Source organism: Lissotriton vulgaris, chromosome 1_2 (genome assembly GCF_964263255.1).
Source record: "Lissotriton vulgaris chromosome 1_2, aLisVul1.2, whole genome shotgun sequence".
Lineage (NCBI taxonomy): Eukaryota > Metazoa > Chordata > Amphibia > Caudata > Salamandridae > Lissotriton > Lissotriton vulgaris.
Window position 1 is genome coordinate 256,498,701 of NC_141686.1, and position 18,250 is coordinate 256,516,950.

An 18,250-nucleotide genomic window follows, 5' to 3' on the forward strand; every position below is an offset into this window, starting at 1 on the left:
GCTGGAGCGTGTCTGAGTGCCCTTCCCCTAACGCACTCATTTACCAAAAGCATTGTATAAAGTGCTCAGGGGAGGCTGTGTAAGCGACAAAAAGTGTCCGAATGCTGCGTGGATAATATCTGGCTTGTGCTGTGTACCTGGTATAGGAACTCTATATAGAGTGCGCAATATATATTAGCGTTGGCCACCACACAATATCCTAGGCGAGTCAACATGGGCAAACCAGACACAAGACAGCCCCGGATCACATTCGATAAGAAATCTAACCAAACTCCGGAGGACGAACCTAGCCAATAGAGTATAGCTGAGGAAAATGCAGCTTCTCCGCCACCGGATGACATCCGATCAATGTTCAGGGAATTGAAGTCAAGTCTTCAGGGCATAAACTCTAAAATGGATTCCCTAGCAGAAAGAATGGACAGGATTACACACAGGGTTGAAAAGCAAGAAGGACGTCTGACTGTGTTGGAGACTAGGGTAACTGAGACCGAAGAAGGGCAAACGGACAAGGACAAAAAACTGCGTGGCCTAGATGGAGTATTGCATGCCATACAGCAAAAGAACAAGGATTTGGAAGCCAGATCGAGGAGGAATAACATAAGAATCACAGGCGTTTCTGAAACATCAGATATACAAAACATGGAGAAATACATTGAAACAATGATGACTGATCTTTTTGGTGTAGACTTGTCCACCATGTTTTTAATAGAAAGGGCGCATAGATCGTTAGGTCCTATACCTCATCCGGGGGCGCCACCGAGACCCATAATAGCAAGAGTACTTAACTATAGGTACCGTGATATGATCCTCAGACTGGCACATGAGAAAGGTGATATACAGTACAAAGGAAATGCAATTACATTGTATCCAGACTTCATGTTGCAAGTCCAGGCAGCCCGTAGAGAGTTCTTGCCGGCTAAGAAGATATTCCAACAACTTGGCACAAAGTACTCATTCATATATCCCGCTAAGTTGCGAATTCAGGGTCATGGAAAACCCACTTTCTTTACAGATGCCAAAGCAGCTTTAGCTTATGCGAAGCAAATGTTGAAGGACCAAAAGCAGAGTGCGGCGACCGGTGACTCCCAAGCTACAAATAATATGAGTGATAATGACTGAGGATTAAGTCACCTCTCGCCAGTTATGCAGATAAGTTGTTAAGTTTGCTATATTGAGATATCAGGTTCTAATACTCTGCAACCTCTTTTAATTTATGTTTCTGGGAAATCTATGACTGAGGATAATGTATACTGATTACCTCTTATAAGACCGCTAATATTGTAGTAGGTTTACAGGCAATGTGATTTGTGGTAGTGAGGAAGTTGGTCGGCCACCCTGCCATGAGTGCAGGGGAGGAATGCCGGCGGACCCACGTCCACCATGGGATGAATCCCTTAAGTTTACTGCTGTGGAATTTATGTTTACAGTTGTGGGGTGGTGGGATGGATCTTTCACAACCTGATGGGGGGTTGGTGTGGAAGGGAAGGGGGGGGGGGAGGGAAAGTTCAATTCAAGGGACCTGCCAGAACATGTACGGAATGCATGCGTGGGGAAAAATGTGGTTGCCGCACACTGGATTGCGCAAAAATGCTTGTCAGCATCAGGGCATCATAAGTCTAGCTCGTAATAAACTTGCATCATACTATGCTTTCATCCTGCTTAGTTTTGAGTCACCCAAAGGCCGTGAATATCTGTACCACCAAGGGCTGCTATGACACACTTGACATGTCTCAAATGGAATGTTAGGGGTCTAAATGGCTGTGGAAAGTCGAGGCTGGTCCACTCTTATCTCTCAAGACATGGGGTTGACATTTGCCTCTTGCAAGAGACGCATTTGAAGAGGTCATCTGCAGGCCTGCTTAGAAATCACAGATGGGGAGAGGTGGTGGAGGCAGGGTACTCTACTTACTCCGGGAGAGTCGCAGTATTGATACGTAAGGGTATACAATGGCGTTCACATAATACAATAGCGGATAGAGAAGGAAGGTACATCCTGCTACAAGATACGCTATACAACACACCCACTGTGATAATAAACATATATGGCCCGAATACAGACTCCCCAGATTTCTTTCAACATATGCGGCAGAAGATACAAGCCATGAATAACATAACGGTCATTTGGGGCGGTGATTTTAATGTGGTCCTTTCGGATACAGCTGACAGGCAACAGACACAGCGTGAACATCACCCGAAGGCAGCAGCAATGTTACATGATATAATTGCTCACCTCCATTTGGGGACCCCTGAAGAGCGCTATATCCGACACTTAGAGAGGGCATGTGTGTAACGCATCCTCGTAATTCATGGTCGAGGCTTGATTTCTGGTTGGTTACAAAGGACGCGCACACTTGGGTGACACAAGCCACTCACCACCCACGTACCCTTTCTGATCATGCACCGACGCAACTGATGTTTAAGGTGCCGGGCCCATACATCACACCATTTCGCTGGAGGTTTCAATCAGAGTACCTATTAGACCAGGTATTTCGAGAAGAACTGAGGGTGAATACTTTTCTCTAAATGAAGGGACTATGAAGTCACATGGCACACTGTGGGAAGCATTTAAGGTAGTCATAAGGGGTAATTGTATGGCACTTAAAACAGGAGTCCTCAGGGATATCCGTAATACATTACAGAGACTTGAGCGCAAAGTTAGTGCACTGGAGAGGGTGCAGATTCAATCCCCTTCCCCTGCCACGGCGGCACAGATCAGGGCCAAATTGACCGAATTTCAGGTGGAAGCAGAGAGAGAGACGAAACATCTCCACAAACATGCTCAGGCACGGCGATATGGTGAGGGAGACAGAGCAGGGAAAACACTGGCAGGTTTACTTAGACCACCCAGAGGTGCAGACTTTGTCACCGAAATACAGACTGAGGATGGTGAGAGAGTCAGAATGCCTCCAGAAATCTTAAATACAATGTCCCGCTTCTATGAAGTACTGTATACTTCCAAATCTAATCCTTTGCAGGTCCTTTGCAGGAGGCTATAGTGGAATACCTGGATACATTGGCTTTAGCCTGGTTTAACGATGGGGCACGACAATATATGGAACTTCCTATAACTGTGGAAGATATCAGGCAAGTCATAAGCAGCATGCCAGCCGGAAAGACGCCAGGAGCAGATGGGCTTACAGCAGCCTTCTACAAGGAATATGCAGACGTACTCGCTCCCCGCCTATTACAGGTGTACTTAGAGGCCATAGAGACAGGCATCCTTTCTCCCACACTTCGTGAAGCCATCATAATCATGCTGCTGAAACCAGACAAAGATCCCACTATGCCTGACTCATATCGCCCACTTTCCCTCATCAATTTGGATGCTAATATGTATGCCAAACTTATTGCAAACAGGTTGCAACCGATGGTCCCGCAAATAGCCTTACCAGACCAGTCCGGTTTCATACCGGGGCGTTCGATCGCTCACAAATTAAGGACAATCTTTGGACTTCTACATTATTTGGCCCCCCATGTGCAGGCAACTGCTGCATTTTTAGACGCCACAAAGGCTTTCGATTCCTTAGAATGGTAGTTCTTGTTTTCGTTACTGTCTCGCATGGTTCTTAGCCCTCTATTTATTCAACAAATACAGCTGCTCTACACGAGTCCGATTGCGAGAGTCAGAATAAATGGACAAATATCTGAGCCTTTTCCCATCAAAAGAGGGACGCGACAGAGGCCCGCTATCACTGCTGCTGTTTGCAATTGCGACAGAACCGTTGGCGGCTAGGCTAAGACAGCACCACACACAAAGAAGCACAGGGTTTACATCCAGAGGATTATTTATATCAATGTATGCTAATGACATAAGTGTATTTAACTAATCCCAAGGATAATTTTGTGGTCGTTATGAGGGAATTGATATGCTTTTTAACAGGCATTCAAATAAACTGGAACAAGTCCATAATATTACCGCTTACAGATACCACTACTCCATTTGCTACAGAATTCCCTATTCAGTGGGCCAGTGGGGAGGAGAAATATTTGGGAATTTGGATAAGTAGATCTGTGCAAGACATATGGCTAGCTAATTATGGTAGGGTTGTGGAATGGATTGAGTGCAAAGTTCAGAAATGGAAATCGCTTCCGCTCTTGCTGATCGGTCGCATGCCATAGTAACAAGCATTTGCAATGCAATAGGTCTCGCATTAGGAAAGTGTGAGCTATTGGTATTGTAAATTACACATTTTTTAAATATGTGTTGGCTTTGAAAATATATAAATTAATAGCATTATTATTCACAAGCTAAACGCTTACACTTCCTAATGCGAGTCCTATTGGCTATGGCAATGCTTGTTGGTAGTAAGCAAGGACAGTGCTGTTGTGGTGCTGAGTGATGATGTGGTTGGCTGAGTGATGTGGTGGTGTATTAGAGTGATGTGGTGGTGTCCCCGAGTGATGTGGTGGTGACCCTGAGTGATGTGGTGAGGCCCCTGAGTGAAGTGGTGATGTCCCTGAGTGATGTGCTGGTGTCTCTGAGTGATGTGGTGGTGTCCCCGAGTGATGTGGTGGTGTCCCCGAGTGATGTGGTGGTGTCCCCGAGTGATGTGGTGGTGTTCCTGAGTGATGTGGTGGTGTCCCTGAGTGATGTGGTGGTGCCCCTGAGTGATGTGGTGGTGCCCCTGAGTGGTGCACCTGAGTGATGTGATGTGGAGGTGTTCCTGAGTGATGTGGTGGTGTTCCTGAGTGATGTGGTGGTGTTCCTGAGTGATGTGGTGGTGTCCCTGAGTGATGTGGTGGTGCCCCGAGTGATGTGGTGGTGCCCCTGAGTGATGTGGTGGTGCCCCTGAGTGATGTGGTGGTGCCCCTGAGTGATGTGGTGGTGTCCCTGAGTGATGTGGTGGTGTCCCTGAGTGATGTGGTAGTGTTCCTGAGTGATGTGATGTGTGAGGGTGAGGGTGTGTGAGGGGGTGAGGGTGAGTAAGGGTGAGAGGGTTGTGAGTGTAAGGGTGTGAGGTTGTGAGGGTGAGTAAGGGTGTGTGAGGGTGAGTGAGGGTGTTTGAGGGTGCGAGGGTGAGGGAGGGTGAGGGTGACAGGGGTGAGGGTGATGGGGGTGAGTGTGAGGGTGTGTGAGGGTGAGTGAGGGTGAGGGTGTTCGAGGGTGAGGGTGAGGGAGTGTAAGGGTGAGGAGGTGTGAGGGTGAGGGTCTGAAGTAAATGGTGGCAGGGCAGACATCATAAGACAGAGAGAAGAGACTGCGTGGTGACTGCGTTGGTCAGTTTCAGAATCAGGAGGGGCAGAGTCAGCACAGTCTGCGAGGGATCAATGTGTCTAGAGGCAAAGCATAGCGGATGTAGCATTGCAGCTAGCAAGTCGAGTGCTTTCAAGCTGAGTGTCCCTAGAGATATGGCAAAACACCAACAGCATTTGAGGAGCAAGGCTACTGTAAACAAGCACGGTAGGCTTTTTCACTTTAGTCCTGGAACAAGCTCTCGGCATTGCTGTGGCGGGGGTGGGCGGGGGAGCGGCAGCCTTTGAAGTCTGATGTCGAGGCACAGACAAATGGTGGTGACGGATGTGCACGCGGGGGGGCTGGGGGAGCGGCAGCCTTTGAAGTCTGATGCTGAAGTCCAACAAATGGTGGTGTGTTATGTGGCCGGCATTATGTGTGCACACGCATAGATCACAGGAACTGTATTCGATCCGCAGCTGTTTTGGTAGACTGTTCTTTTCCGCTTACTCCGCTTACTATAATCTTGCCAGAGCAATGCACAAGCGCATTGGCTCAGGCGAGACCTAAAATGGTGATTCTGCCCAAACTGTTATACCTATTCGTAAATATTCCAATGCCATTGAACTGTTAACACTGCCATCCACCCAGGGAGGTTTGGGAGCGCCTGATTTCGAGCTATATGCATACAGCGCTCAGGCACAATATATAAATTTTTGGCACTACTCGACACCCTATCAACCACATGTAGCGATAGAACTTGATAGAGTAGCCCCCATTCCACTTAACACAGCGGCATGCCAGCCTTATAAACATCTGCAATTAGAAATTGACATGGTAGAAGCCACCAGTGGGCATGGAAGGGGATTGCATGGAGGGCTCAGCAGACGGAACTGTACTCTCTTTCCATGCTTATTGGAGGTAATCCGCTTCTATCCCCGTTAACAGACAAAGCGGCAGCGAAGCGAGCTAAGGCACATGCATTAGAGAAAGGCAAAGACCTGTACCCGGATGGAACATTTATTACACTGCAGCACACAGTTGCCTACAGCGTCAGACCTGCTTTTATACTATCAGATTAGAGCCACATGCAGAGCTAGGTACAAGACTTCTCCTCGGCTAAGGACGAGTGGGAGAGGGATATTGCCATCAACATAACAGACAAGCAATGGCAGTACTGTTGCACACAACTAATCAATCAATCAATCAATGCATTTATATAGCTCGCTACTCACCCGGAGGGTCTCAAGGCGCTTGGGGGGGGGGAGGAGGGGGGTCTGCTACTGCTCGAACAGCCAGGTCTTGAGATGCTTCCTGAAGGAGAGGGGATCCTTGGTCAGGTGGAGGTGGATGGGGAGGGTGTTCCAAGTCTTGGCTGCCAGGTAGGAGAATGATCTTCCTCCCATGGTGGCTCTTCTGATGCGTGGGACGGCGGCGAGGGCGTGGCTGGTTGATCGTAGCTGGCGGTGGGAGTGTAGAAGGTCAGGCGGTTGTTGAGGTACTTGGGGCCCAGGTAGTGGAGGGCCTTGTGTGCGTGGGTGAGGAGTCGGAACATGATTCTCTTGCTGATGGGGAGCCAGTGGAGGTCTCTCAGGTGTCTGGAGATATGGCTGTGTCGGGGGATGTCCAAGATGAGTCGTGCGGAGGCGTTCTGGATGCGTTGGAGCCTTTTCTGTACTTTGGCTGTGGTTCCGGTGTAGAGGGTGTTTCCGTAGCCCAGTCTGCTGGTGACGAGGGCCTGGATGACCATCTTCCTGGTTTCTGTGGGGATCCATCAGAAGATCTTTCGGAGCATGCGTAGGATGTTGAAGCATGAAGACGAGACGGCGTTGACTTGTCTGGTCATAGAGAGGGAGGAGTCCAAGATGAAGCCCAAGTTTCGTGCATGGTCCGTTGGTTTGGGTGTGCTGCCCAGGGCAGGGGGCCACCAGGAGTCATCCCAGGCAGAGGGTGATGATCCAAGGATGAGGACTTCCGTCTTGACTGAGTTCAGTTTAAGGCGGCTGTTCATCATCCACTCGGCTAGGTTGGTCCTGGCGGTGGCTGGGTCGTTGGTGAGGGAGAGGATCAGCTGGGTGTCGTCGGCGTAGGAGATGATGTTGAGGTTGTGTTGGCGTGCGATGGCTGCGAGGGGGCTCGTGTAGACGTTGAAGAGGGTGGGGCTGAGTGATGATCCTTGAGATACTCCACAGATGACTTCAGTGGCCTCGGTTCTGAACGGGGGGAGGCGGACTCTCTGGGTTCTACCGGCGAGGAATGAGATGACCCACTCTAGTGCCTTATCTTGTATTCCGGTGTTGCTGGGGCGCTGTACTAGGGTGCGGTGGCAGACAGTGTCGAACGCTGCGGAGAGGTCCAGGAGGATGAGGGCCGCTATTTCCCTGTTGTCGAGCAGGGCACGGATGTCGTCTGTGGCTGCGATGCGGGCGGTCTCAGTGCTGTGGTTGGCTCGGAAGCCCGACTGAGAGTGGTCGAGGGATCCGTTCATCTTGAGGAAGGCGGCAAGCTGTCTGTTGACGATCTTCTCGATGACTTTTGCAGGAAAAGGGAAGAGCGAGATGGGGCAGTAGTTCTTGACGTCGGTGGGGTCTGCTGATGGTGTCTTCAGGAGGGCGCTGACTCCGGCATGTTTCCAGCTCTCCGGGAAGGTGGTGGTGTCGAAGGAGCAATTGATGATGTCCCGGAGTTGGGGTGCGATGACAGAGTCGGCCTTGTTGAAGATGTGGTGGGGGCATGGGTTGGTTGGTGATCCGGAGTGAATGGCGTTCATCGCGTGGATGGTGTCGTCGGTGCTGTCCAGGCGCGGAGGGTGCTGGTGGGGGGCGTCGGTTCGGTGGTTGGGTGTGTGGTCTGTGCTCCGAAGCTGTTGTGTATGTCGGCGATCTTGCTGTGAAAGAATGAGGTGAGAGAGTCACAGAGGTCTTGTGAGGGAGTGATGTCATTATTTCCTGCGCTGGGGTTGGAGAGCTCTTTGACGATGCTGAAGAGTTCCTTGCTGTTGTGTGCGTTGTGGTCTATTCGTTCCTTGAATGCTGTCTTCTTGGTGGTGTGGATCAGCTAGTGGTGTATGCGGGAGGCGTGCTTGAGGGCGATCATGTTGTCTGTGGTCGGGTCTTTGCGCCAGGCTTTCTCGAGGGTATGGCAGTTCTTCTTGGATTTCTTGAGGTCGTCATTGAACCAGGAGGCTTTCTTGCTGCCGGGTTTGCTGGGGTTGTTTTTCAGGGGTGCGAGGTCGTCAGCGCAGTTGGTGATCCACTGTGCGAGGTTGTTGGCTGCTTGGTTGGGGTCTGTTGAGCTGGTGGGGGGGTTCTGGTTCAGGGATGTGATGAGCTGGTCGGTGGTGATCTTGTTCCAGTTCCTGTGGGGATCCTGTTGCGGGTGGTGGTGAGTCGTGGCTGAAGGAGATGTACTTGCTGGAGGAAAAGATTGGGTCCAGCGTGTGTCCAGCGTAGTGGGTAGGGTGTTCACCAGTTGCTTGAGTCAGAGGTTGGCGAGGTTGTCCAGCAGGGTGGTGGTGTTGTCGGTGTTGTTCTCCAGGTGGAAGTTGAGGTCCCCTAGGAGGACGTAGTCTGAGGAGGCGAGGGCGTGCGGGCTGATGAAGTCTGGGATGTCTTCGCTGAATTGTTTGCGAGGTCCTGGGGGTCTGTAGATGAGGGTGCCTCTGAGTGTGGTCTTGGGGTCGGTGTGTATCTGAAAGTGAAGATGTTCGGCGGCTGTGAGGGTGTCGTCGGAGTTGGTCGTGATGCGGATGGTGTTCTTGTGGACGATGGCGATGCCTCCTCCTGTCTGGTTGACGCAGTCCTTCGGTGTGATCTTGTATCCGTCCAGGATGGCGATGGCGATGTCGGGCGCTGAGGAGGCGTTCATCCATGTTTCCGTGATGAAGGCGACGTCTGGGGATGTCGTGTCGAGCAGGTTCCAGAGTTCTACGGCGTGTCTGTGGACGGATCGTGCGTTGAGCAGGATGCACTTCAGGTGGTTGCTGCTGGTGCACAGCTTGACGGGTGCGCTACAGGTCCGGATTCAGGAGAATTTGCAGGATAGGCAGGCGAAGGGTCGTGGGTGCGTCTAGCGGTGGCTCGGTAGGAGCCGGGAATCCGGCCGGTGTTGAGTGCTTTGAGTGTGGCGGCGTCGTAGGTGCGTCGGGTGGGCTGGCATCTGCGGGGGCCAGGGGTACTGGCGCTGGGCGCAGTCCAGGCGCGGACGAGCGCAGACGGGCTTGCCTTTGGCGCGCCCGCTGCGCATGAACGCTTCAAGTGTATGCGGACTCCGCCATAAATGGCGTAGTGGGAGGGGCAGAGTGGGAGGGAGGAGCAGCTGGGAGGCGGGAGCAGGGTGGCGGGGGAGGGATCAGGTACAAAATGCAAAATGGGGGGCGGGGCCGCAGGGGAGCAGCGACAGGGAGCGGGGAGGGCGAGAAGACGGCGAAAAGCGAAACAAGAACAAGAACAAGAGAAAGCAACAAGCACTGGTAGCGGGTGGGACCAGGCAAGTAGGGAGACCGGGCACACTCACTCAAGGGCGAGAAGACGGCGAAAAGCGAAACAAGAGCAGGAACAAGAGAAGCAACAAGCACTGCTAGCGGTATACAACCTTTACAACGAATCTTTTACCACGCATTACAACGCAGTCATTACAACGCAAACCATTACAACGCATTGCGCTGGGGGCGCTCTAGGATAGGGAATAAGGTTTATTTACTATCCAACACCTTCCCTAGTGTCCACGGGGACTGGAGTTGGAATAGTAAATTAAACTATTCACTATCCAGCACCCCAAAGAGCTATGCGTTGTAATGGTATGCGTTGTAAAAACCGCGTTGTAATGGTATGCGTGGAAAAAGTATGCGTTGTAACGTCATACATCCACTGCTAGCGAGCAGGAACAGGCAGGCAGGGAGACCGGACACACTCAAGGAGAGTCACCGACCAGAGTCAGGTCAGGTCACAGCTTCCCGTCGCGCTACCAGTCCTTAAGTATCCGGAGGGAGGAAGGAGCAGCTGGGAGGCGGAAGCGGGGTGGCGCAGGGAGGGGATCAGGTACAGAAGGCAAAAGGGGGGGCCGGGCCGCAGGGGAGCAGCGGCAGGGAGCGGGGTGGGCGAGAAGACGGCGAAAAGCGAAACAAGAACAAGAACAAGAGAAAGCAACAAGCACTGGTAGCGGGCGGGACCAGGCAGGTAGGGAGACCGGACACACTCACTCAAGGGCGAGAAGACGGCGAAAAGCGAAACAAGAGCAGGAACAAGAGAAGCAACAAGCACTGCTAGCGGTATACAACCTTTACAACGAATCTTTTACCACGCATTACAACGCAGTCATTACAACGCAAACCATTACAACGCATTGCGCTGGGGGCGCTCTAGGATAGGGAATAAGGTTTATTTACTATCCAACACCTTCCCTAGTGTCCACGGGGACTGGAGTTGGAATAGTAAATTAAACTATTCACTATCCAGCACCCCAAAGAGCTATGCGTTGTAATGGTATGCGTTGTAAAAACCGCGTTGTAATGGTATGCGTGGAAAAAGTATGCGTTGTAACGTCATACATCCACTGCTAGCGAGCAGGAACAGGCAGGCAGGGAGACCGGACACACTCAAGGAGAGTCACCGACCAGAGTCAGGTCAGGTCACAGCTTCCCGTCGCGCTACCAGTCCTTAAGTATCCGGAGGGAGGAAGGAGCAGCTGGGAGGCGGAAGCGGGGTGGCGCAGGGAGGGGATCAGGTACAGAAGGCAAAAGGGGGGGCCGGGCCGCAGGGGAGCAGCGGCAGGGAGCGGGGTGGGCGAGAAGACGGCGAAAAGCGAAACAAGAACAAGAACAAGAGAAAGCAACAAGCACTGGTAGCGGGCGGGACCAGGCAGGTAGGGAGACCAGACACACTCACTCAAGGGCGAGAAGACGGTGAAAAGCAAAACAAGAGCAGGAACAAGAGAAGCAACAAGCACTGCTAGCGAGCAGGAACAGGCAGGCAGGGAGACCGGGCACACTCAAGGAGAGCCGCGCGGCGGGTGGAGCGACCGTCACCGACCAGAGTCAGGTCAGGTCAGGTCACTAGTAAATCTCTCACCAAATTATAGATTAAGGTTGATTCATTTTAACTTTTTACACAGAACATATTGCACACCTGCTCAGTTACATCTTTTGTAATTTAGCAATGATTACGTTAAGCATTAGCAGAAGACATCTTGTATTTAGAGACTATCTTGTTCGTTTTACGGAATCCATCTGTCGGCCATTTTGTTTGCCATGTGCTCTGTCCTACCTTCATGCTAACTGCTCTTGAAATCTGCCTAGAGACAAGATATATTTATCCTCTTCTGCTTTGCACATGCCCAGTTGAGCTTACAGCTGTCCCCAATTTGTAACTGTCAAGTTGTGTCCACCAGAATTAGCTGTCAGCCTCTCCCACTTGTTGCTAGCACACTCTCTGTATGAGCTTATATGTATTTGAAACCAGCATTCTGTACCTTGTACCGCCTTCATTTGAGCCACTGTGTGAGTATAAAAGGACCAAAATCCTTCCAGTCAGGGTGCTACCTCATACTATACCGAAGGGTGTTGTGTGAATGTAGTTTCACCTCATGAGGTTTAATAAACTCTGTCTTTTCTATTCCAGTTTCTGTGCCAACTTCTTTCTATTGGTCTAAGTACTCTGTGCAGAGAAGGGCGAATCCCTTGCATTGGTAGGCATGGCTGAGGCTCACTACTACAAGTTGGCGCTTCCAACATGGGGCTCATCGGCGACTCGGATGCCTGAAGGAGTGGTCGAGACGAAGGATGGGAATCTCGCTTTGGACGTGATCACTGCCAGAGGAGACCCGAGTCTTGGCATCCACGGCGTTTTCCATTTCTTTCTGATCTGACCATCCAGGTGGCGCCAGTCCTCGACTGAGATCTCTTCTGTTGATTCGCTCGCAGCAGTTTGTGAGCCACATTGGAAGCAGTCCAGCTGGGGAGGAAGGGAGCACAGTGGGACTCCATTTACCAGGAGCCTCGCAGCCACTGTCACCGCGCTCCAGCCCCTGCCGCCGCCTGAAAACTGCTCGCTGCCCCCGCTCCGCGGGGGCTGCTTGCAGCGGTTTGTGAGCCACAATGGAAGCAGTCCAGCTGGGGAGGAAGGGAGCACAACGGTACTCCATTTACCAGGAGCCCCGCAGCCACCGTCACCGGGCTCCACCCTGTGACGCCGTACAGACTACATGACTGGGAACGCCCCTCTCTTCGCGGGACATGCGCCGGGCGAAGCCTGGGCCAAGGGCGGGCCCATTTCAGCCCGTTCGAGGCCGGAGCAGGCTGGGCTGGGCCTACCCTCTAACATCGACATCAGGACACCGGGCAGACTGACATTCAACGGTAAGACCAAACACTTTGTCCATAGATTTGTGAAACTTGTTAATCTGTGTTGAGGGCTTAATCTTCAGTTATGGTCAGTGGCGTTGTAAAGGAAAAGAAAGGGCCGAAGGGTTGGGGGGATCAATGGGAACACTGGATTACTTTATCACAAGAGATTGAGGTAACAGAATGACGGCTATCACTTGGTCCAGGGACAGTGAGGTGCCCAATGGAGGTTGGACAGCTACGGGACTCTCTACCGCCCCAGGCAAGTAAAAATATCATTATTGATGATCTGTTGCTGCTGGGTAATGTCACGTTGATTACGGCAGGGGACTCTGTGACAGAAAACAAGTCACTGGATCAGTCAGCTTGTCCAATAACTAGGTCTAAGACTGCCCCCCACAAGTGTGGAAAGGACCTACCAAAGGATAAACAAGGCCCTAAAAACAAGAAGAGGGCAGGGGGTCAACAAAAGGAAAATTGCTCCAATGGAGCATTGCCAACAAAACCGGTTACAGAGGGACATAAACTTGTGGATCAAAATGTGGAGGTGGAGTCGGAGACTGCAACAACTTTGAGTTACTCCGAACACCCCTGATACTTCTGAGGTCCCGTGGTTACCTTGAATAGTGCCTTTTGGGAGAATGTGGGGTCTATTATTGCTGATTGCCTAACGACTCCAATGAATAGAATGTCAGCTATTGAAGCAAATTTACTAACGCTCACTAATGCTTTAGACCAGATTTCTGGTGACCTAACAAGCCTTAAAAATATAATTATTGTGTACCCACCCCCAACCCCCCCTGGTGCTAACCCCAGAAGAGAAGTAAGGTCATTACCAGACCTGCAAAGGGCTCAGGTGGCTGGAAGCCCGCTACCGGCCGAATCCGGGTCAGCCACGACTAGGCTGTGCCGGTGGGATCAGGGGGTCAGGAGCTTACCACCAGCCAAACTGGGACCAGTTGCGAATCAGGCCTTTTATGACAAACCTCTTTTTGGCAAACCTTAGCTATAGGTTAATACTTGATCTTCTAATTAATAGTTGGCAAGACCATCTTACCTATATGGGATCACGATGTTCCACCATAAGTCAAAGGAGAGCTCAATATAACTTTATTTAATCATGTTGCCTTACCATAGGTCGAATCAGAATGAAAAATCAAGAGGTCTATTTAGGGTTTTAGACCAGTATAATATGTGTTTTACATCTCTTTCAGCTTAAACAGTAAGCCAGGTGAAGTGTAATTCCAACGAGAATAAAAGTGTTGATATATCTACAAGAAAGGATTAGAGAACACTCATCCCGTGTTTCTCCTAGGTAAGACTTTAACTATAGTCTATAGATCCATGCACGTTATATCATCAAAATAATTAGGAATATTCTGATGGGTATAGTCACCACATTGGATTTTCCATAGGATTCCAACTTCTCTGAATCCCCTATACTATCAACAGAACTAGAAATACTCTGATGGGTATAGTCACCACATTAGATTTTCCATAGGAATCCAACTTCCCTGAATCTCCTATCCTTGATTCCTATTGTCCAAACACATAGTCACTGCTTAAATGTAAAATCTTTATTGTAAATATTATGTAGCTATATGGTTCAGCTGCATTCTAGAGGGAGTTTTTGTTATGTAAGCACAGTTTAAATATGTACAATGATTTGTATGTTGGGAGTCATTTGATGTCCCTTTCATGTTTTTAATTTCTTCTGCATATGTCTTACAGATTGATTGTGGCTCCTGATGAAGGCGTTCTGTTAACGCCGAAACGCGCGTCGATGCTATGCATTTTTCGCCACTGTTTTATTATGTATAAATTGGTGTAAATTTGTTTAATATAAGTTATTTATGTATGACTGTTGATTTTTTAGAATTATTTAGTGCATATGATTTTGCACTGAGTCTTTTTAATATGAATATGTACATTTAGAAATAAACTCAACCTTGTACTTTTTAATTAGTTGTTGTACTTTTTAATTATTCGTTGTGCTTTACATACGGTTTTTTCCCTAGTTGTAATATCAATTGTTTAACTTTTCACACACTGACCAGTTGCGAATCAGACAGACAGATATGCCCAAAATAAGGATAAGCCTAGACACATCCAGAATGCTGCCTTGAATCCCCAAAGTACTACCAAAATATTAAGCACGCAAATTGATCTACCCCCAGAATGTAGCCCTCTCGTTGTAGTTCTAGTAGGGGCACCATCGTTGACGAACGCTATTGAAGAGTCACATACTTCATTAAAGAACAAAGTTACTGATTGGCTCAATAAAAACAGACCATTACAGCCGAACGTGAAAAGTGAAATCCTGCATGTTCAAAGGGTATCATGGGAGGGCCACAGAACCAAGGACCACATGGGGGACTGTATCCTAATTAACTTTAGGGACACATGGATAGTGTCTCATATATGTCAGTGGACACAGCCCACACCCGCATCAGCAATTCAGTCTCTCCCCCTCTCATACTTTTATTCCCTGGCTCTAGCGCCAGAACCAGCATGGAACCTAGTAAGGACAGGTTTTAGCCAGGGAAGGCCTAGCGAATCCCAGTCAAACAAGGCTGTCTCCCTACACATTAGATTTAGCTGCTTAGACATGGTGGAATGAATGAGACCGAGTCAACTGGACAATAATGACATGGGCCCAATTGAGCCAGACTCTGAGGCAGAGTCAGAAGATGGGGTTGATCGAGACAGATGCTCACAAGAAGAAACATGGGACAGCAGGGGAGGAAGCTGTGAGGCGGTCATATTGACTCTAGCTGCTGCAAGTAACTGCCCACCCTCTAGGGAGCCTGTGGCTGACCCTATTGGGGAGGGCAAGCTCTTGCCGAGCTCTGTGGGTAAAACAGGTCCGCCCGAGGAGCCAAATGTTGAGCAAAAAGAGAGGGGAGCTATGGGCCCCAAAGCAGAGGTAATACAATTATTGTCCTGGAATCTGGCAGGACTATCTAATAAACTCTCATGTCCGGATTGGGGAGCCCCTGTGGATGAAAATTATGTGTGCTTGTTCCAGGAGACTTGGGCGAGAACGGAGCAATTCAGGGTGGGCTTCGCCTCTTTCTTTGTCCCGGCAGTCTGGTGGGGGGAGAGGTCGTCCTTCGGGAGGCCTTACAATCTGGGTGGGATCCCATCTGGGCTGAAAAGCTTCAGTACTCAGTACTCACTCCAGAGACATCCAATGTGTAATTCTTGCCTGGCCAAATGCCTATAATCTAGCATTGATTAATGTCTATTCACGTCCTGTCAGCGTAGGCAGAGAGTCCAGCACTATTAATGATCTCTCCACCTTCATATCAACCATCCCAAACGATTTCTTTATAGTGGTTTGGGGTGATTTGAATTGCCACTTTGAGCCCCTAGAGGGTCTCAACGAAGGTGCCTTAATGGCTGAGGATGACCATTGGTACATACCTATGACCCAGGCACCGTTTGCTAGGGCATGGACTCCACTAGCCATACAGGTCACAGCACTTACTATCACTTATTCATTACGTGCATGTAATGGCCGTCCCCCCTCGGATACCCCAGCCAAATGCACATAATAAACCGGGACAAAAGTAATATCTTGATTTCACTGTGTTCACTAGATTGGACAGTGGCCATAATGCCTTAATCCTAGAAAAAGGCTTGCCTAAATCTGGGAGGAGCGGAGCTCCCACGACGGGTGATGGCGACAATAATAATCTCTCCTTGACCAACAATAGGCGTAGAGTTAGATGGTCTAGCCTTAAGGAAAAACCAGACCAGATAGCAAAATTGTACAATTTGGCAATCCCAGTTCTGTCTGAGGTTGCTGCCCTCATCGATTTACCATCTAACGTGGGTTCTCTATCACAGCTAGAGGTCCTCCACGGGGAACTGGTTACTAGCCTAGCTGAGGTACTGAATCCCAGGGTGTCCAAGAAGGGCAAGAGGGCCCCCTGCTCCTCCTGGTATAACAAGGGCCAAGTCTGAGTTGGTGCAGGCCCTTAAAGACAATAATAGAATGTTCATAAAAGAAAGGAGGGCTTGCTATAAAAGGCTCATCAAGACCGCGAAGGAAGAGTGGGACCAGGATAAGTGGACCAGTCTATCTTTTGCTTTAGACACCAAAGATTATAAAACATTTTGGTCCATAATTAATACCAGTACAGGTCAACCGAAAACAGCTATATAACCCAACCTAGCGCCACAAGTATGGGAAGACCATTGATGAACATACCAACTCATTAGCTTTTGGCCTGTATACTGCCCAGCCAGAGGAGTGCGAGGTCACAGTGGCCGAGGTGTGTATTGCAATTAACAAAAAGGCCGCAATAAAGCACCCGGCCTGGATAAACTTCCGGGCGACCTATTCAAGCACCTACCGGAAGTCTGGGGTCCCTATTTACGGATTATATTTAATGCAATCCTAGGAGGCATGCCTCTCCCCATAACTTGGCTGGGAGCAGAGATAGTCCCTATCTTTAAAAATGGCTCACCTCTGCTCCCATCCAACTACAGACCTATAAGTCTCATTGATGTCCCTCAGAAGATCTTTGCGAGACTTATCCTGGAACGGTTGCAGGACTGGATGGAGGAGTTTGCAATACTCAGCCCTTATCAGGCAGGTTTTAGGAAGAACACCTCCACCGTGGACCAAATTTTTCGACTAGTGCTGTTGCACTGGAAAACTGTGTGTATAGAAGGGGGCATATGTCAAAAAGAAGGGGAGGTAGTGGATCAGGTTAAGATCCAAGGGCTCAGATTACCATTCATGGAAACTTGAGAATGGGAGGTCCAGCCACATTCAGAGCCCCAAAAGACAGCAACTGACAAACGCGACTAGGCTGTTCATAGAGGAAGAAAAGAGGGAAAGAAGAGAAAGTGGTCACGGGAAGGGCAGGGGTAGTGCTCAGTGGAGGGCTACCCTGGGTATCCAATTTGTTGGATGTAATGGCCTCACACACCCTTGCGAGTGTCATGCTTCATCATAGGCAATGCTCCTCGTTGGGCAGGCAGTGCAATGCCCAATGGGCTCACCTCAAGGAGGGGCTCTTTGGCGGAGATCTTTTATCCAACTGCCTAAGGGTATAGAAGAGGGAAGCCTCTATATGGTGTTCGTCGACCTCCGCTCTGCCTTTGGTCTCGTACCCAGAGGTAAACTCTGGAGTGTCCTTCTTGAGCTGGGTGTTCCTATCCATCTCCTTTCAGTCCTGATGAGGCTACATGAGGCCAATTTCGTTCAAGTCAGATGTGGGAGGAGTGGCGAATTGACATCTAGATTCCCTGTTGACCGGGGGGTAAGGCAGGGCTGTGTGCTTGCATCGACCCTGTTTTGCCTCTATACCAACGGGGTAATTGCGCATCTAAACGGTGTCCAGAATAACGATGCACCCAAGCTGGCAGGGAATAGGGTACCGGTGATAATGGTCGCCGATGATACCCTATTGCTTTCCAGATCTCCAATGGGCATTCAACGACTAGTGGATGGGTTTGTAGAATTCTGTACTGCCGGGGGTTTGGAGATCAATTCATTCAAAACAAAATGTATGATCTTCAACCCGCCTAGAACCACAAGACCTAATCCTATTCTAGGCAAAACAAGATTGGAAGGATAAGCACTTTTGTTTACCTCGGGGTCACGATTAATGAGAGCTTGGCGTGGGGCCCCCAGCAAATTAAATCCCAAATAAAGCTTGCTCAACTATCGGGCGGGATCCTCAGACTATCCAATCTCTCAATGATAAAACCTCGAGGCCCAC

The 18,250-nt window shown here is 49.7% G+C and overlaps 2 protein-coding genes across 2 annotated transcripts in view; both read right to left on the reverse strand.

The window, feature by feature from the left end:
- Positions 1–18,250, reverse strand: part of LOC147736441 (uncharacterized) — a 453,286-nt gene that overhangs the window by 315,394 nt on the left and 119,642 nt on the right. The gene's annotated exons all lie outside the window — the stretch shown is intronic.
- The window catches only part of LOC147736444 (uncharacterized), a 158,158-nt gene that overhangs the window by 20,271 nt on the left and 119,637 nt on the right, over positions 1–18,250 (reverse strand). The window lies entirely within an intron of this gene.